The sequence below is a fragment of the Heterocephalus glaber genome, unplaced genomic scaffold, assembly GCF_053883595.1.
Source record: "Heterocephalus glaber isolate CG9 unplaced genomic scaffold, H.glaber_assembly_v1.0 deba00000281, whole genome shotgun sequence".
In the NCBI taxonomy this organism is placed as follows: Eukaryota; Metazoa; Chordata; class Mammalia; order Rodentia; family Bathyergidae; genus Heterocephalus; species Heterocephalus glaber.
Genome location: NW_028258139.1, coordinates 4,972,201 through 4,993,923, shown reverse-complemented (window position 1 = coordinate 4,993,923; position 21,723 = coordinate 4,972,201). Strand labels below are relative to the sequence as shown.

The 21,723-nt window shown below is 37.0% G+C and overlaps 1 protein-coding gene across 12 annotated transcripts in view; it reads left to right on the top strand.

The window, feature by feature from the left end:
* Sntg1 (syntrophin gamma 1) overlaps nt 1-21,723 on the top strand; it is an 835,631-nt gene that overhangs the window by 461,423 nt on the left and 352,485 nt on the right. For 6 of the 12 annotated variants that reach the window (XM_004837526.3, XM_087185757.1, XM_087185782.1 and 3 more), the window contains one exon: nt 4,141-4,244. The exons of the other annotated variants lie outside the window; for them this stretch is intronic. The gene's annotated coding sequence lies outside the window, so the exon portion shown is untranslated. The remainder of the gene's footprint in view (nt 1-4,140; nt 4,245-21,723) is intronic. 12 annotated transcript variants of the gene reach the window in all.

Sequence of the window (21,723 nt, the reverse complement as noted above, 5' to 3'; positions counted from 1 at the left end):
AGCTCAGATGCTGAGGTATGGATAAAGCTCTCACATTTGATCCCTTGAGTACAGCTTCTACTATTCTCAAAGATTTTGGGGGGAGAGGGGGTACTGGGAATTGAACTCAGGGCCTTGCACTTGCCAGGCAGGTACTATACCACTGAGCTACACGCTGGCACTCAAAGATGCTGTTATAAGCTTAATTGTGTCTGACTGAGGCACCTATGTCGAAATTCCTTGAAATACAATTATATTTGGAGGAAAAGCCTTCAAGGAGGTGTGTTGATCAGCTTTTTATCACTGGGAAGCAACACCTGATGCCCACACTTTAAAGGAGCAAAAGCTTATTTGGCTCACAGTTTCCCAAGTTTCAGTCCAAGGTCAAGTGGCTACAAGGCAGAAACATCAAGGTGGCCGGTCATGGAAAAGCAAAGCTGCTTCATTTCTAGTAGCTAGAAAGCAGAGCGGTAGTACTGCCGCAGAGAGGAAGAAGCCAGAGACCAGACACAGTACCCAAGGTCAAATCTCCACCCAGACACACCCAGGAGTGTGCTATGGTAATGCTTTTGGGAGGAGCTCACAAGCCAATCAAGCTGATAATCCAGTTGAACTGTCACAGGAGGCGATCAGATTTTAAAGAGGCCAGTAGAGTAGACTGTGATCCAATATGACTATAATCTTATTGAAAAGAAGATAGGGAAGAGCCATTGGTGATGTGAGAGCAAAGGAAAAGTGCAGTGCCAGGGCTAGGTGGCCATCTGCAAGACAAGAGAGGCCTCAGGGGAAGCTAGGCCTGCCTTTGACACCTTGATCTCAGTCTTCAGCCTCTAGGACTCTGAGACAATACATTTCTGTGTTTTTAGCCACCTTCTTTGTGGTGCTTTACTTTAAAAGCATTAGCAAACCACTGCAGGTTTGAGTTAAAGAGACAAGTTAGCCTCTCTTCCTCCCTGCCCGTTTTATATTGGTCAGGCAAGAACACAATAACTAAAATATAATTTCTTATTTGAGAAGAAGGAATGCTGGAGGCACACAGTGTAACTGTCCCATAGAGTTTTGAGGCCAGAAAGGTATAGGTCTGTTCTTTGATTAGTGCTTACTTAGTTCCAGTGATTGGAAGGGGCCCACTTAGCTCCTGACTCTGCCCTCTAAGATTCTGGCTCTAAGATTTTCACTCTTGTTTTCTGCAATCATCAGCCTAACCTCAGGTCTTAGCGCTCCACTTTGAATAATGTTTTTAGTGTTCTTTATCTGGAAAGCTAAAATATTTATTTTTGACTTGGAGAAATTTGGTATATGTATATACAATATATAATATATATATATATATATAAGTCAACCTCTTTCATTACATCCATTTCTACTTGATTCTTATTATTTTCTAATTACTTTATAAAGATCAGAAAGATCTGAAAGACTGCAATAACTGAACGTTTATTTAATTTTCTTTAAGTGTCATAAATTTTACTCTTTAGAATTTCAGTATTATGCTATGGTACATATTTACCCCTGTATACGTAAAAGTTCTTAGTCTAAAATAATGAGTTTTGCTTTAATTTGGGGGCTTTTTCTGGATATTTTCAACCTCATTTTAATTTTGTATGCTTTGAAATGGTGTATTTTTAATTGATTCTATAATTTAGTATAACAAATTTTCAGAAAAACTAGTATTTTAATCTACAGATTCTCACTTCCTCTTTTTAATCTCTTTTTACTTTTTTATTTTCCTGTGTCTACACATCCTGTGCATTGGTGTTTAATTCTGACTGCTAGATGGAGTCACATCTCGTATGTGCTTGCTTTTCCTAAGTTGTTTTCCTACAGTCACATGTGATTCTCTGAGGAGGTGCATTCTGTACTGTAGTCTTTTTAAGTGATATTTGTGGGTGTTGGTGATCATTGCCTAGTTCTGCTGTTCAATGTGGAGTCAAATGTTGCTATTTGAACATACTCTAGAACGCATTCTGCTATTTCTTCTATGGTTTTCACGTATTAGCTGGGCTAAGGGTTTCTGGCCTTAAATGTATATTTTTAATGCAAAACCAGCAAAGGCCCACAAAACTGGGATAAATTGGCTCCTTTGATGGAAAACATCCACATGTACAATGTCTCTTCATTCACCATTTGGCTAGGCAAATGTAGTTTGTACGGAAAGACACAAAAAGACAAAATATTTTTTAATAGAAATGTTGAATCCTACTCTTGAAGGATACTGGAGAATTAATTTTTATTAACAGTGTATTGGGCTGAGGTTGTAGCTCAGCTGTGCAATGCCTGCCCAGCAAATGTGAGGCACTGGATTCAATTCCTGGTACCAAAAAAGAAAAAGGGAAAAAAAGAGAATAGTGTGATTATCTCACCTGACTAATACACTTTCTTTTTTAAAAAAAATGTGGCTCCTCTTATCCATGTTTTCACTTTCCATGATTTCAGTTTCCTATAGTCAACTATATTCCAGAAACATCAAACACAAAACTTCAGAAATAAATAAAACTCCTAAATTTTAAATTACATGCTATTCTGGGAAGCATGATGAAGTCTCACCTTGTGGTACAGTCTCTCCCAGGAGGTGAATCATCCCTGTTTCCGGAGCATTCCCACAGTGTGTACCAGTGCCTGCTGGTCACTTAGTGGCCATCTCAGAAATCATATCTTCTGCGACATCACTGTGTTCATATTCGAGTAACCTTTATTTTAAATAATAATGGTCCAAATCATAAGAGCAGCGATGTTGGTATTTCAGTTATGCCAAAGAGGAGCCATAAAGTGCTTTCTTTAAGCACAAGAGCACAGCAAGGCATTTCAAGAACAAGGAGCAGAGAGAAAATATTCATATAATGTTTATTGTGGTACATTGTTGTAATTGTTCCATCTTATCATTTATACTTGTTAATCTCTAACTTATAATTTAAAGTTTATCATAGGTATGTATAACTATAAAACAACAGTATACACAGGATTTGCTACTGTCCATGGTTTCAGAAATCCACCGGTGGGCTTGGAAAATATCTCCCACAGATAACAAGGGACTTCATAGAGTATTTAGTTTGATTACATATAATTTAATAGTGGGCATTTTTAAATAACATTCAATGAGCTCTCTTTGGTATAAATAAGCTAACTAGTAATAGCACCATGAAACATAGACTCTGCAGTAACAAACTGGAAGGGAAACTCAAAACAAATGACAAGAAGTTCAATAGTGTTAAAACCAAATTACTATCCAATTTAAAGAGATATGAAGTGTTGTAAACAGCTGAAAGTTCTCTTATTTAGTACCACATTATCACTGGCATGAAAAAAGCTGGAGAATAAACTGGTTGATTAAGGAGATTCCTAAAAACTTGATCACTAAAGTTGTATCTTTCCTAAAATAGGCAAATAGTTGCTTAATGATATTTGGTTATGGCAAATGCCACTGAATCTTTACTGAATTGAAAAAAAAAAGAGTTAGAAACAAATGCTGAGAACCTCTGTTAAAAGTGCTATGATGCTTATAGAAGGTCAGATAGAAGAATATGTTTTGCCAGTGAGGAGATTTTAATGCTATATTGGTTTGGATATTGAAAAGAGGATATCTTTAGGTATAATAAAATAGTATACAATTCTATGTTGAATGTATAGTAAGCCTGCAAATATACAGAATTTCCTGCTTTTCCATGATGGTCAGCTATGTGCCCACCTCCAACACATTCCTTCAGATAAAGCACCCAACATGAAAATTAGTGAGTGTACCATAATATTTGTTGCAGTTGTAATCACTGAGCTTCATTAGTCTTCAAAAAGCCAAGAATTATACATTAGTAGATTGTAATGCCTGAATATATCATACTAATATTACTCTAAAGCCTATTTTTCTCAAACTATTTATACGCCATCATCCCTCCATATCCACAGGGGATTTATTAGTTTCAGGACCCATCCTTCCACACAAATACCAAGTGCATGCCCATGTAGCTTATATAAACTGATATAGTTTTTGCATATAAATTATGCACATTCTACTGTACACTTTAAATCACTGCTTGATTTCTTATATTACCTAATACAATGTAAATGCTCTGCAAATAATCATAACATTATTTAAGGAATAATGACCAAAAACATCTGCATATATTCAATATACTCACTAATTTTAAAAAATATTTTGATCTGCAGTTGTTTGTATCCATGGCTCCAGAACCTATGGACCCAGTGGGCAGACTGTATTCCTAAATTTCAAAGAATTCTTCTTTTCCAATTTATGCAGAAGTCATTTTAAGGTATGGTTTCTTCCTAAGATATTACTTATCCTGGTGAAAAGTTACACTTCTAGAGAATTTGATTAACCCATATTGTTTTGTGTGTTCCTGTCTTTTTTTTTTTTTTGCTTAAATTCTTTTTTTTTTGGTACATTTTAGGTATATAATATGTTTACATTTATCATTCAGTGCTTGTACCTGTACATGATGCATCTTGGTTCTTATTTTTTCCCCATTACCTGGCCTCCCTTCACCCCTTCCACCCTTCCCTATTTACAAAGACTTTGTTTCCATTTTTTCCTTTTTTCATAAGATTTCCTTTTCCCTTCCCCTCCTACTTCCCCTACCCCTTTGGACCTTTTCTTCTTATTTCAAATTATCAATTATTCATTTTAATCATTTTAATCCTTATTTACACTTTCAGTTTCTCACACTAGAGAAACTATTCAGTATTTACATGTGTGTCCTATTTATTTCACTTAAGAGTATGGCCTCAATATGCATCCATTTAGCTATAAATGACTCTAGTTTCTCTTTCTTTATGGCTGAGTAGTACTCCATTTTATAAAAAACCACATCTTCTTTATCCAGTTTCCAGTTGATGGGCACTTGGGGTATTTCCAAGCTTTAGCTATTACAAAATGTGCTGCTATAAACATGGGTGCACATATATTACTGTGGTATGATTCTTTTACTTCTTTTGGGAAGATACCCAGCAGGGGAATAGCTGGGCCAAATGGGACCCCTAGTCCTATTTATCAGTACCAAGTAAAGATGTTGAAAATTTTTGTAAACGTTTTTATGCATCAGTTATTGCCCAATATGTTTTCAACCTGAAGGACAAAACAAACAAACACAATGACTTTTTCTTATTTTTATTTTCTTTCTGTTCTATCTGTAGAAAGAAACTGATATTTTCTCATTTTGCTTTACTAGTAAGATTAGTAAGATTGAATCATGTACCCAGAAAAATTTTATCTAAAACAGGTTTAAGGATTTTATTGCTAAGCACATCACCTTACATATTGTGAAACTAAGATCCCAAATGATAGACTTGTCAAATTAACTGTTAAGAGTAAATAAAAGTAGATAATTAGCTTAAGACTAGAAAGTAATTTACAAAACAGAGTTGGACTAATGTGTCCCTGTTTTAATTGAATTTCTAGGAAGGCAACTTTTACTGCTTTCTTAATATTCTGAGCACCCCTACAGAGAAGAGAGGCGCCTGCCTAGGATCACAGCTATTCAAAACACCCCAAATCCTACTGATTGCATTTATTCTTTCTATTTGTATAAATGCCCACAACCCAAAATAAGGTAGCTATCAAACATATTTTCAGACACAGTAGACATTCTCTTGCCTACCCTCACAATATTTATACTTCTAAGAAAACCTGTGATAAGAGCAGGCCTTTTAACATCATCCTTATAGAATGGTGCACTGCAAATAGGCAGGAATATTTCAATTCTTTTATTATTCCAAGAAAGGAAAACTCATCAATATCCTGAAAAGTAAGAATGTTACTTTGATAAGTAATTTATCTCAATATTTTATTCTAATGAAATATGATAAGCTAGTTTGGGCTTTATGTAGTATGAACTACAAGTCATACCCTGAACGAGTGTATGAGTGCATAGCCAGTCTCTTGTGTGTGCCTGTGTGTATGAGCTTGCCTGAGATCTTTGACCCTGCTGTATAATAATACACTGAGTCCAGAAACAATCACTTTTCACTTATACAAGGTCAAGTTCAACCACAAAAGCTATATGCAGTAGAGTAACAGGAATGATCTTTAAATAGAATGGTAAACAGATGAATAATTAGTAAACGAAGACTGGATGCCATCTGGGTACGCAGGATGATGGATATATTTTTCAACCACAAATCACATGCTTCTAGTGTTTGGTATTTTTACTGGTCTCAGAAGAAACCTATAATGCTTCAGAAGTACTGACTGAGAGCATGTACTGGGCTCCCTGGTGAGGAAAACATATGAGCCCTCAGCAGGGAGTCTGCTTATCCAGCAAGGGCAGTCCAATAACTGCTCTCTGGGTATTCTCCAGAGCAGGGCTCTGCCTTTCAGAAAGCTGGTCCTTATACATCTCTGAAAGCTTAGCCTGCCTTCTCTGCCTTCCTGGTGAGGTAATATTCAGTTCGCTTTCATTAGTTATTATTAAAGAAGGCTTTGACTTTCCCCCCTCAAAGCTTTAAAAGTTACAGACAAAAAAAAAAAAAAATTACAGACAATTCTTTATCTCCGGAGCAAACAGTCACAGATATACATTTTACTAAAAATTGTTATTGATTCTTCCCAAACTAAACAGTGGCTGAGCTACGTTTACATTAAATTCCATCAAAACTATTGGCAATATCATCACACCATGCCTGGAATACTCAATAGAATATTAGTGATGATATTTTCATACAAAGTTCAGGCTAGTTATTTATTTCTTTACTGGATTGAGATCATATTTTCCATACTTTGTATCAGTAACAAATTTTGCCTGTAGCAGCTCAACCCAGGAATAAGCTGTGATATTTGTGGTTTAGAGGCAAAATGTCCCCCAAAAGGCTCATATATTTAGAGGTGGAAATGTTTCAAGGTGATGGGTCCGTGGGGGTCTTAATCCACTGGTTCGTTCAGAGCTGACTGTGCTGTTACCAGGTGGGGCCCATTTGAAAAAGGCAGATAACAGGGGGGTGGGGGGTGACTTGGAAGGAGTCATACCTGCATCATTCTCCTCTACTCTCTTTCTGCTTCTTGTATGCCATGGAAAGAGCTGAGGTTCTCTACCCAGGTCATTCTACCATGCTCTTTCTGCCTTGGAGTCAGCTGAATATGAATTGAAATCTCTAAAAACTGTGAGCCAAAATAAACTTCTCCTCCTTTAAGTTGTGGATATTGATTATTTTGTCCCAGCAGTGGGAAAGTGACTAAGACAGATTTTGGTATCAGAGAAGTGAAATTGTTGCTGTGACTGTATCTGACCATGTGATTTAGAAGTCTTGGGAACTTAGCTGCAGTGGAGTTTTTTTCACCCATTAAGTTTATTGATGCATTTTAGTTATACAATTCAGTTACATTCATCATTGGGAAGAGTTTTTAAAAACTTGGAGAAACAGACTGGAGAAATTTTAGAATGTTGTGAGCTGGTCTTGACATATGATACTGTTCAGAATTCAGAAGATCAAACTATTCATAAGAATGTGGACAGTAAACTCCAGGCTTGGGAGGTTTCAACTGGGACCAAGAACTCCATTGGCAATTAGACTAAAGACCATTTTTTTCTGCATTTTGTTCATGTCTTGAGATTTTTCTGGGCAACTGAGATTAAGGGTGATAGACTAAATCTTTTGGTGGAGAAAATTTCCAGGCATCTCAATGTTTTGATTGTGTGCTGGCTACTTTTACCCAGATTTACAGTGAGAATCAACACTAAACCTTAGAGTCAAAAACATATAAAACATTTCCAGTTATGTTAGAAAGAAAACACCTGTAACATCGGGGCAAACTGGAGAATCGTTAGTACGAAGATTAGCATCGACACGTTCCTGTCAGTTTGGACCACCAGTGGTATATTCATGACTGTCACATTGGGTGGCTTATACTAGCCAATGAGACTTTCCCATGCCACCCAATGGGATGGTCAGGCACATACTATGGGATGAAACATAAGAAACATGGCCTTGTCATGAACATGTTAAAGTCTAGTACTTCGCATCAGAACAAGAGGAAAGATGGCTTGAAGGCATCTCACAAATCAGCAAGACATACCCTTTGCAAGCTCAAGCATACAAAACTGTAAAGTTGTCATTTGACAAGACAGCCACAGGATGCCCTGCTCATTATGGACTACAGAGAAAACCTCCCCCCCCCCCCCCCCGTTCAGCCATCTGAGCACTCAAGGAGGCTTGATTTTTGCTCAAGCAAGAACCAGACCTTGGCGTCATCCGCGTGATGCTGGTTTCATAGGCATACAGAGTGCGTGGGTTACAGGGCCATGGAAGCCTCTGGCCCAGTGTCAGGAGACAGTGTCCCTTAGATAAGACAGTGGTGTGTGAAACTGCAAGGATGAAGGTGAAAGAGCACTGCAGACTCGAGAAAGTTGGGGATGCCAGGAATGTGGAACCTGTGCTGCTGTAAGCTTCAGGCAGTGAGCAGAACCAACCCAAAAGAGAGTCCATGAGAACTGCAGTGAAGATCGCTGTAGGGAAGGGGCTGCTCAAGGGCTTTGAAGTTTACATCTCACCACGAATTGCCTCAAGCTGGTGCTGGACATGGAATACGGGATTTGATGTTTGCCCTGCTGAATTACTTTCTTGCTTTGGTCCATTCCTTTCTATCCCTCTCTTCCTTCTTTCTGGAATGTGAATGTTTGCCCCATGCCATTGTAACTTTCTTTTTGGTTTTTTACTGGCACTCACCGCTAAAAATTCGCTTTGAGGATCAGAAGATGCTTTGAGTTGGACTTTTCAGCACTGAGGAAACTGTTAAAAAACTTTGGTTACTCTTGGATATGGACTAAAGGCACTTTGCATCCTTGGGGTCCAGGAAAGACTGTTTTGGTTCAGATCTAACATATCCCCATAAAGGTTCATGTGTTTAGAATTAGAAGCTTTGGAAAATGATGTGATCATAAGGTTGCTAGACTCACCCTAAGTTCAGAACTGAATGACCTGTTAGGTGATGAGGCCTGGTTAGAAGAGGTGAGTCATGGTGGTGTGACTTGGAAGAACGGATTCTTCCCAGCTCCTCCTTTATCTGTCTATTTCCTGGCTGCTGTGATGTGAGAAGCTTTCCTGTTTTCTGCCCTTTCATCATGCCATTTCTTCCTTGGATCCGAGACAATGGGCTAGAGCCATGGGCCAAAATAAACTTTTTCTCCTTTAAATTACGGGTGTCAGGTATTTTGTCCCAGTGAGGAGAAAGTGACTTATATACCTGGTAACCTAGGGGCAACACTTGTAAACTGAGAATTGACATTACTACCTCTTCTAGTATATTGGTTTTCTATTGATGTGTAACAGATTACCACAAACTTAATGGCTTAAAACAGCCTGCATTATTATCTTATAGCCAATCCAGAGCCCTGGAATGGCTTAACTGGACCTGCAGCTCAGTATAACTCAAAGCTACAATGAACTTTTCCTTCCAAGCTCACATGGAGTTGGAAGAATTCAGTTTCTTTCAGTTGTAAGACCAACATCCCCATTTTCTTGCCAACAAAATTTATTAACAAAAGTGAAGTTGTTTATAATTGGAACACCACTTTGAAGAGAAAGCTTCCTAAAAGTAAAGAACACAGAACATATACTTAGATATATGAGTTAAGTGTTCTTAAAATATCCTGACCTTAAGAAGCATATATTATTTCAGAAAAGGACATCTGAGGTTTGAAAGTTCTGGAAGAAGAATTTAAGTGCAAGTCAATTTACTTTCAATTCTTTCATTATTTCCCTGCAATCATGCTGCTTCAAGGGGAATTTTAGTTCAAAGATTTAATTTAACAAATAGTAAAGGGCCTGTGATTTAGCTCAGTGGTTTCATCGCCTGCTGTGCAAGCACAAGGACCCAAGTTCCATCCCTGGTAAGTAAAAAAAACAAAAAGCAAACAAAAGAAATGGAGAAGTGGAGAAGAATATAGGCCAAGTAGCCAGGTAGTAAAACATTTAGGATTAAAGGACTGATATTTTCTCATAGTCACTTATTGATTTTATTATTAATTAGATTGCCAACTCCAATCTAAATGGTAAGCTTATAGCACTAATTCATGGTAAATCATAACTAGATAACATCTCCTGAAAAAGTAAAAATGAGCTCCTCATGCTGTATTACTGTCACCTAAATTTGAGAATTGTATTAATAACATTGCTTTGAATATCACTTTTTTATTTATGTACTTTACATGTTCATTTTGTTTACTATAAAAAAGTTACACAAAAGATAAAATTTACAAATGTTTTCAGGTTCCCCAAAATATTTTGCTTCAGCCTTAACTTATGAATAATTGGTTAGGAAACATTTGGTTCGAGAAATTTGAAAGCGTTGCTGCAATATCTTTTAGTGTCAATTACTATTGATGAGAAATTTGATGACCACATGTTTTAAAGTAAGAATTAATTGTGGGACTTAATCCAAGTCAGTGGCTTTCCTATGGTATAAAATTAAAGAGGGCTTCATTTTAGGGTTGCAATAGCCTCGTTTGCTGCCTCAAGTGTCCCAAGAGTAAACTTAATCTGTTCATTAAAAAAAGTTTATTATTTATCTGGTGTTTACCACAACTTTTAGAGTGCCTTGATTCCACCCTGCAGTCTAAAACCCTGGGCATTACAGGTTTTTCTGAGCTCAGAGACCCTTCCAATTGGAGGAGAGTCAATTCATACCACTCCATGCAACCTTGTCAGTTTGTCCTGGGATTTGGACTTTCCTGCTGTCAAAATTCTTCCACTTCTTTTTTGTTTCTGCCCTTAAACATTTGGAATGATTCTTGCACTACTGATTAACCCATTCATGTGCTGAGTTATTTCTTCTATACATTTATGCCATTGAATTCTATAGAAGGTTAGAGGTTAAATGTTTTCCCAGTTCACTATTGTGATGACACCCACCTTGACCCATTTAAGCAAAACCTTTTGGTTTAGATTCCCAGAGAAGGAGTTGAACAGCAGGATACAGAAATACAGCAGGCCTCTGTTAATCTGGGGCTTTGCATTTCCCTTTACTATTTCTAATGGAGAAGTAGAAATCGGAATGAACACACAGTGCTGATATGGATAAAACTGGGGATTGACAGTGCAAAGGAAGTGTTCGATATTACTATGAAAATTAATCACAGTAAACTTGAGGTAATAATTCTAAATAATTCTAAGTGAAATAAAGCAGACCTAGCAGGTTAAATATCACATGGTTTCTCTCATACGAGACGACCCAAATCTAAATACTTTAAAGAGAAAAATAAAAGAGAGGTGACAGGTCACAGGGAGTTTGACTTTGTGGAGATGAGAAGGAGTACTGGGAAGTGGAGGGAGATGAGTAGGAGGAGAGGAGGAGGGGAAGTAAAGAGAATGAAGACGCGGTACATGGACGCATTCGTTATGTATCTTTAAAATACACTCACGAAAGTGAATGACAGTATCATGTTGGGAAAATGTTCTAGGCTTTGTCTCAGCCTCTTATTGTTGCTGTTAGGAAATACCTGAGACTGAGTAACTTATAAAATACAGAGGCTGGGAAGTTTCACAGGAAGGCACTGGCATCTGGTGTCTTCTCGCTGCATCCTCACACGATGGGATGTGGAAAGGCAAAAAAATGCAAAGATTTTCTCTGCTAAATCCCTATTTCCACTCACAGACAGGGGACCTTTTCAATCACCTCTGAAAGGCCTCATTTGTTAATGCCATTATATAAGTCATCATGTCTCAGTGCCCAGATTCTGGATGGCACACATTCAAGCCTCTTTGCATCTGTTTCCACATGCTCATCATGGAGCTATAAGGCACTGACATGCACTGCAGCTGTATTTGTATGATTCTGGGTTCGTTGCTGGTCCCCCCAAATTCCATGGTCTCAGCAAATTTTCATGCCCCATCTGGGCTCTCTCCAACTTTTGCTTTTCTAATCATGGTGAGCTTCACACGCTTCCTTCTTTTATCTAAATTACTAGTGGGCCCTAGTGCACAGTTTTTCCTCTCTCTGCGCAGCTTTTCTCCATGATCTGCTAAGAAGCTCCTCTTCCTTCAGGATCTGGCGTCCCGGTCTCTGTAAGACTCTTTGATGTCCCTTTCCCACATCAGTCATTCTCTACAAGCAAAGGGTTGTTCTCCACCTTCAGCTACCAGACCTGAAGGATATAGCTGTGCTTCCTCTTTGGTGCCAGAACTCTTGGGAGACAGCAGTCTCGCCCCACACCTCTGTTAGTCCCATCCTAGTTCCTGACCTGACGTCCACAAGTTAATCAGCAAATACTAAGTTAAACTGAATGGAATTGAGTGAATTAGGATGCATTCTGAGACATGCTGTATAGTCTGGCCTTATTATTATATTGAAATAATAAGAATTTTCAGAGCATCGGGCAGAGTTACGTCCCCAAGTAAGTTCAAAATTGCATTCTAATATCAATGGGGGTCCTTGGCATTTGGAATAATCACCAATGCTTTCATGACCAAGATGAATAGATTTTATAATATATTAACATCATTTTCTGGGTGGTGAGACTAGACTTGAAAGGTAAATGAGTATCTTTGATAGTGAAACAGTTTTAATGCTGTCATCTCCTCATTATCCCTGTCAGTACATTCACATTTATCTCTGTTTTTAGAATGATTTTCTTTTGTCATCTAGAATATTTTCTAGTACATCGATGATATATTAGTGGTGTGCTTTTAAGGAATACGAAGTAATTTCGTCTTAGACTACTTTAAAAAATAATGAAACGAGTCTATAAGAAAAAACTCATATGATGAACTCCAAAGCCAACTCTAAATAATTGCTGGAATGTCACTCCATTCCCCCTTAATAATCTGATAACTTGATTATGTTGACATTAAGTGTGCCTGTAATCAAGAGTTCTGTTTCTTACCTTTTTAAATGTTTTTTAGTTCCTTCTTCACTCTGAAAGTCCAAATCCCAGCTTAGCTATGTATAAGCCTTTCCAGCTACCTTTCCATAATGTGAGATCTCTTTTTAATATTTACTGAGTTCCATTGCATGGCAGGTTCCATTCAGTCTGGGTGCTAGGAATGCTGTGACGATCATCTGGAAGCAAATCTGCAGGGAGCTCATGGGCTATTTTCAGAAGCACCTTGAACTTTGTAGGAGTGAAAGTTAAAGAAACATCCAATATTTTTACCACACGAAATTGTATTCCCAGCTCATTCTAGTTTGCTTGAAAGAGAAATATGCTTATACTCCTGTGTTGTCTCAGCTCATTATGGTGTTTTTAAAAATTTCATTACCTAATGGAGGATATAGGTAAAAGTCAGGACCATATAGTTGCACATGTCCTCAGGAAACCCTGAAAGAGCATAACAGGGAATATTTCCTGTTTGCAAGTGAAACACTGAAGGACAAAACTCAATACAGTGGGATGTAAGATCTCAGAGACGAATAACACAGGACCCCTGCTTACATTGCAAGATTTCTGATGTATTTGCAGTGATTTAGGCCTTCAAAACATTGCCTCAATAACATTGAGTTCAATTTTCATAACAATTTCATTCTTTTAAGAGGTTCCTCTATGATAATAATTTGTGTAAGTTATGTAACTATAAATTACCAAATGACTTTGATGAAAGTATAAAAAAAAAGTTAATTTTGGCAGCATTGGGATTAATGATGTTATTTTTCAAGATTACAAATTCAGTCACTAAATTAAAATCTTGTGTTAAAGGAAATTACCTTTTCTGTGCAGGTATGACAGATATATAAAAAATTGACAATTTAAAAACTTGTCAAGGCTGGGGGAATTAGTTCAGTGGTTCTGCCACCTGCCTCGCATGTATGTGCAAGGTCCTGAGTTTGTTCCCCAGTACCAAAAAATAAAATAAAATTAAAAAGTAAATAAATAAAAACTTGTCAATTGACTGACAATTCTAGTTCAAACCATCAAATGTGACAATAAAATACTTTTCTGCTTGTCATTTTCATTTCCTATTGCTGCATATGAGGTCAGAAAATTTGATGTTCTTTTATCTTTCACTGTTCTAAGAGAATTACATACGGGCATTCTTCAACCTAAAACAAAATTAGCTTTGCGGATATCTATAGCCACGTCGTCACATGGCACCAGGTGAAAGTAAACTTTCCTGCTTTCCATTTGCAGAATGTCCTTTACTGTCATAACCCAAGCTGTCAACTGATTCTTTCCTTGGGTTCGTGAATGTCACAATTTCCCAAAATATAGCTTTCATTGTGCCCTGTGCTAAGTCCTCATCTGTGCTCACTGCTTTCATCACGAAACCACCCCCTGCCCCAAAGGGTCTCTCAATTCCAACATTTTTATTCTCCAGACTCCTCTGGTCACAGGCTCCACTCTGCACTCGGCTGTGTTCACCAATACATATTCGATCTCTGGCCTGGATCTGCATTCAGTATTGCTCTATGCAATCCACCTTCTGGGCCCTACTAGCTTTTCAGTGATTGGGAATTTGCTGGCTGTCCACTTTATAACACAATATAAGCCTGGCCCCTCTCCAGTTTTGGCTTCTCTGTTTTACTTGTTCCTCTGATATGATAATCTTTTATTTCTTAAAGAAGTTTACTTTAAGCCAGTCTTGCATCACTGATAGTAGTGATGTTTTTCCAACTCAAAATTATTTTGTGAATCTGTCTAAACTATGCTACTGTTTCCCCAGTGAAAATGAATGAATGCTAAATTAATTGTATGAAAGAAATTCAAGTGATCTATCAGATTCCCCTTCATCAACCTTTCAAAAAATATCCTTCAATATAATGGAAGTAAATTTTAAAGTAAAAAGCTTCAAAGTTAAAGATTAAGAAATATTATTTCAAAATAATTTTCCAGGTCTTTCTCTACTTTACATTGATTTTTCCAATCCTTGTTTCAAATTTACTCCTCTGGTTTTCTATTCTGTTATTCCTTTCATTTCTACAATGATATTTTTCTTTCCTTTCTCCACATAAACTATTATATATTTTTGTGACTATATTAATGTCAAATTAATTATCTAAATATTAGTGCTAATATATTCCTAAGGGCCAGGGGATTTAGTTCAGTGGCTCCTCACCTGCCTTGCAAGCACAAGGTCCTGAGTTCGATCCCCCATACCACACACACACACAAAATATATATATATATATATATATGTATATATATATGTATATACATATTCCTAGAAATATAAAAATTTTCATAGAACAGTTAGCATAAATAAATGGTTGATTCAATTTTTATTTTTAAAGAATGTGATAATCAACAACTCTTAGCACCTGTTAGCTATTCATACAGAAATATCAGCAACACCTATGGAAAGCCTAATGGATCATCATTACTACATGTCATTCAGAATTCTTCATCAAACTACACTGAGCAACTGTGTAACTACTTTACCAATGATATACATGTGTTAGACAACTCACCACCACTTCCAAAATATCTATAATAATGACTACAATAGTGATAGTAGTCACATGGATTGATCATCATCTACCTGATAATTCAGGATTCTATCAATATCCGGAAAATCAGTTTTTTGTACTGTATTTTTATGTCATGGGGAAAGATACAAGCCTTACCACTGTGGTATTTGTGTGTTGTCCCACAAAGTGCTGGTCATTTATCATCAAATTTTTCTTTTGATATATTTAAATAAAATGTTCTTATTTTCCTATTTAGATCCAAATGTGCTTACTGTTTCTTTTTTTTTCCTTTGGTACCAGAAATTAAACTCAGGACCTTCTGCTTGCCAGGTAGGGGTGGTGCCACTGAGATAAATCCCTGGCCTGCTTACTGTTCTTTTTTTGATATGTTTTCAAAGATTTTGGCATAGCAAATATCTGTAGAAGAGACAGCATCTTCTTCCAGAGTAAAGAGCAGGCATGTTTAATATCTAGTGTAAAAAATTCAATGGTGTTACAGTGAGTCCCTGACTTTTGAAGGAGTTCCACTTGGGGAGAATATTCATAAGTCAGATTCATTCATAAGTCAAACAAAGTGAAACTTATACACCTTTGCCACAAATATACAATCCAAAGCAAAAAAAAAAAAAAAATCAAACACACATGCAAAAGGAATGAGGAATGTCTACCATCTTTTTTCCTCTGTCCAACCTGTCAATTATTTTCACTTTTGTTCCCATAATTATTGCTTTGCACTTCTTAGCACTCCCCTATACATCACCGGTGCTTTTCCCCTTGCTTCCGGACATCCTAGGCTCTGATTGAGCCCTGTGCTTCTGTGCACTATCACACTGAACAGCAAGCACACAGAGGCACAACTGGGACAATGGCCGGCAGACATGTGAGCTACTTCCAAGATTGTTCCCATTTATGAATATTTGTAATTTGAAGTTCGTTTATGTGCAAATTTGCAACCGGGATGTTTGGAAGTCAAGAATTTGCTATACTACAGAGCAGAAGGCAAAGATGTTTTATGTCTTATGGTAGAAGCTGGAAATAAAGACGTGTGCTCTTTGTCCTACCTGAATATAAAACTTTTCTGTGTGTCTGTTTGCACAGGGGTGGGGTTAGTGTTTAGTGTGCAGCAGTGGCCCTGATGCCAAGAGACATGTGTGGGCCTTAGCACTTGCAGTATGATCTCTGTGGCTGCTGGGAGCTACCATCGAGTGTTTTTTCTTCAAAAAGCAACTCTATCCCTGAAGTTTATGGTTTAGAAAAATCATTTTAGTGTGTTTGTGTGTACGTATAATAAATAACTCTTTGTTCAGTTGTGATATGATTAGTGAAGAAGTGAGAAATTCAGAGAATTTTATGACATGAAATTTGGATTATTCAGAAATATGAAGTGACACTTGAATAAAATTGTATCCAAACCCTTTTTTCTTCTAGAACATGGCCCCCTAGTTACATGGTATTTTAAATTTAAAAAGAGCTAGCTATTTAACAGGAATTTTTGTAGGTCCAAATAGATTCATCCCCAGATACAGTTCCTTTAGAAAGAGGATATGGAGAGATTCTCATAGGTGTTTGAATAGTGGTCTACCCAATTATAGCTTTATCTTTGTGAAATTTATATCTTACTTCACTGGTGGTGTCATGCTGGAAATACAAAATTGATTACAAAGTAAAACAAGTAACCACACCCTTAATAGTATCTTCATGCTTAAAAATATATCTAAAGGAAAACTATTTCTCCTTTATTACTATTCTCAATACTTCACTTCTGACATTCAATATGACACTAAGAAATGGTGTCATTCTAACATTTTCTGATGGTAAGAAATTCTGTAATTGATGTGGACAGCAAAAGGGTGCCTTTAATTCAACTCAATTCAATCTGATACCATCTGCCTGAGGTTAGCTGCAGATTCCACCAACAGTGACTCAGTCCAAGACTCCCTCCTCCTACCTACAGGTTCAGGCTGTCAACTGAGCTTCAGACCACCTGGAGTGAATCAGAGATTCCCATACCTTCCTCCTTGCATTTGACAACTTGCTAGAACAGTTCACAGAATTCAGGAAAACAGTCTGCTTGGCAGATTACTGGTTTACCATAGAAGGATACAACTTGGAAATTGCCAGTAGGAAGAGCTTTATAGGGCAAGATATGGGGAGAGGAGTCTGGAGCTTGCATACTCCCTTTCCTGGACTTCCATGTGTTCACCACCTGCAAGCTCTCCTAAACCCTTAACTCAGGGGTTTTGGTGGAATCTCTGTTACTGGAAGATAGGATTGATTAAATCATTAGTCATTAGTGGTGACTATTTAACCTACTGCCTCCAGTTTGGTAAAACAGAGTTTGATAAAACGGGTAGGATTTAAATTAGTCATGTGATTAGTTGCACTGGTAACCAACCTCCAGACTTTGAGTCTTTTTAAAAGTCGCTGCATCACCATAAACTCAGGAATGCTTGAAAGGAGCATGTTTTGAATAACAAAAGACATTTTGTCTTTATGTCCATCTTCACTCTTACTAGTTAAGAAATTTTCAGTGCTTTAGGCACTCAACCTAGGAACATGGGACTAAATATTTCTTACATCCTAATATCACTTGCTTGCAGGTTTTTTTATTATTTGTTTTTTTTTTTTCATGCTGATGGTTTGTATGTCTTGAGAGTAACAGGAGAAGTGGATAAGGTCTACTTTAGGCTAGTAGATGCTTTTTTAAATATGAATCTATCATATATGTCAATGTAAAGTAACAATTCCTCTTTAAAAGTAATAAGAAAATAGATTATTCTGCTATAAGTAAGAGTGATCATGGCCCTGGAACATGGATTCAAGTTACCCTGAATGATACATTCCACTTTGGAAGAAGATGCATGAACTTGTATAGATGCAGATCAAAAGAAAGTCATAAATTAGTACATTTACCAGTGACATTGGTGGGGACATAAGGTTGGTACAGGCCACAGCAAAGTGGGAAAATCTTTACCATAGGTTTCAAGTGTTATAGGGTTCTCAACTTTAGGGTTGGTAGAAGCCAGACATCTACTAAATTCAGTGATATATTCTAAGAAGTTTACAAAATAGGAAATTGGAGAATATTAGGTCATATACAAAAGTTAAGGTAAATGGTTATTAAATGACTTAATACAGCACCCCAAATAATTTTGACTGCTGACCTAAAAAGTTCCATCTGTCCACAGTCATGATATTCCAGTCAGCAGGGCTAAGCAGTCCACAGTATATTTAACATAGATGCAACCTTTTCAGAGAACTTCAGTTTTGTTCCCACATCTATAGCATGCCGATTTGTGCATTAACACACAGCACCAGTGCATTCATTCCAGTACCCTTCATTATTATCTTGGTTGTAAAAAGCTTATGACGTATAATTCACTTAAATTCAGGGCCTATCCCTATGTTTGGTTTCTTTTGGTCATTGAAAATTGTTAAAAATATTTTCAAATTCATTTTGTTCAATTTCACCAGACTCAGCACTTTTAGTCAGCAAAACATTTTTTATTCTTTTCTTTCTGTAATAAACATTTAAATAATTTTGTTGAGTTGTCACCAATCATAAAAATCAGATAATAGTCATTACATGTTTTGGGAAAAAATAAATTTAAATCATACATAACTTTAAAAACAAAATCCTTTGAAGCTTTTTGCAAAACCGTAAGGATTTACTTATTATGACTACTATTACAAATGCTACATGGTATAATAATTATTTAAATAGACCTCTGAGGTAAAACAAAAGCAAACATAGAACAAAATGTGGTCTGATGAGTTTACTTTCATATTTGTTATTTTTGAATTATCCCTTTTAGCTCTCTCTATACATGTCTGTTCAAATAGATGCACATCAAACATGTTTATGATTTTTTTTTCATATTTGCTAGTCCATCAGTAGGAAAACTGCTACACCTAATCTAAAGCACTTGTTCATTTATTTTTATGACTTTTTAAAATCTTGCATAAGTAAATAAATACTTTTGTTTTAATCTTTTATAGACTTTGATATTAGAGGAAAGAATGCAGCAAATTGAAATTCAGTTACTTTGACCAGTTCCTTCAATAATTTATTGTGTTATTTATTTCAGTAGCCTGTTTTATTGTGTCTTAATTATGATTTGATTAAGAAATTTTATGACCACAAATTATGAATGGCAAAGCACAATTGGTTCTTGCTTGTTCATTTTAAATTGTATAAAATATTTCAAAAGCTTATTAGTCTCTAATTGCTAACATAAATCCCTTTGAAACCTTTTTTCTTGCAGTGTTGAAAAAACCCTTTAAAATTCAGATGTGATTCTGGCTTCCTGATATGAAACCTATTTCCTGCCATATTTCAAAAAGTTAATTAGCAGGCCGGGGATTTAGCTCAGTGGTTCTGCCGCCTGCCTTGCAAGCACAAGGTCCTGAGTTCGATTCCCAGTACCCCCCCCCCAAAAAAAACCAACCAAACAAACAAACAAAAGTTAATTAGCATAACTACTGGTTGGTATAGAAGTCATTTATCACCCAACTATTTGAAGAATATGGAATTTTTATCTTGCTATATTAAAAATTTCTGATAAACAATTAGAGAATGAGAACTAGAACCTATCCAGTAGAGGGGAACATTTTCAAATGTCTTGTACAGCCTTTTATTGGCTCTATTTCTCTGGAGAACCCTATCCCAGGGGTCCTCAGACCTGAGCCATGGCCATGAGGTTGCACAGCAGGAGGTGGGTGGTGGACAACTTGGCAAAGCCGCACTTGTATTTGCAGCTGCATCCCATCACTAGCATTATTGCCTGTGTTCTGCCTTCTTTCAGCTCAGATGTGGCATTAGAGCTTCATGAAGCATTACTATGAACTGTACATGGAAGGAATTTACATTGCATATTCCTTATTAGAATGTAAAGTCTGATGAGCTGAGGTGGAGCTGATAGAGTGTTTTGAGCACTGGAGAATGTAATTGTTACGCGTTGTAAACATCTACTACTAAAGAAAAAACTTACCTCTCCCCTTCCCTCTGTGCAAAAAATATCTTCCGCAGAACTGGTCCTTGGTACCCAAAAAACTGGGAACTTTTACCATGAAGAACAGAGATATTGTGAGAAGTGGAATGCTGTTGGAATGCATACCTAAAACTGTAGAAGTGGCTTGGAAACTTGGTAATAGATAGAGGCTGAATGAGTTTTGAGAGGTGCAGTAGAAAAAGTCTTACTTGCTGGGAAAAGATCATTGACTGAAATATGCAGGTAATAGGCAATTCTGATGAAAGCTAGAAAGAAGAGAGCTGAAGAGGGAAATTTATTCTTTCTTCAACTGTAAATCATCAAAACCAAGATTGTTTGTAGAACAAACAATATCCTGGTACAGTCTTAGATGGAAATGAAAATCAACTTATTGGAAATTGTGGAAAAAATGCATTCCTTATTAGAAAGTGACAAAATAGTTCCACTTATTTTGTGGAAGGAAGAAGTTGCAATTGATAAAATTGGTTATTTAGCAGAGGCAATTTCTAACCAAAGTGTTAAAAGTGTGATGTGGATCTTCCTTTCTGCCTATAGTAAATCACAAGGGAAGAGAGATGAATTAAAGAAGGACTTGTTAAGCAAAAGAACTCAGAACTTGAAGATCTGGGAAAACACCAATCTATTCATGCTATAAGAACTGAGAAAGTGTGTTCTGAAGAAGACATTGGCAATATGGGATGTCTTAGTCACTTTTCTTATCGCTGGGTGTCTTAGTCACATTTCCTGTTGCTGGGACACAACACCTGACATCTTCACCTTAAAGGAGGAAAGATTTATTTTGACTCACAGTGTGAGAAATTTTAGAACATGGCTCAAATGCAGAAGTGGCGTAGTAGAAGGGCCTCCCATGGAAGGAAGGTGCTCATGTCATGGTGGCCAAGAAGTAGAGAGAGAAAAGGGAGGAGGCAGGAAAAGAGATAGAGCATTTCAGGTCACCTTCCAAAGGTCCCACCTCTGAACACTTGAGGCTTTTGGAAATATCCTAGACCTAAACCATAATATTGTTGAATAACATTTAATAAAGAAATAATGGCTATGACTGTTGAATTTAACCAGTCATTTTAGCAGAAGACAGGAAAAATGAAATCCATATACCAGAAAGATACTGTCAGTTTTTCACTAATGGGAATAGAGAAAGCAGAACAAGTGAAGGAAGGCTTTTAGACTTTTAGACTGTGCCACACTAGACCGTTGTGCTATTTGGCTGTATTATTTTCCACGAAAAAGGAAGGACAATATCAAATGTTTTTCAGAGATCTTCAAAGCTATCACTCCTCCTATAGACCTGGGGGCAAGGTAATTTATTCCTTCCTTGGTTTCTGTAGGCAGGGCCCTAACGAAGAAGAGTGGGGATGAGACCTCTATCTCACAAGGTATTCAGCCAACAGG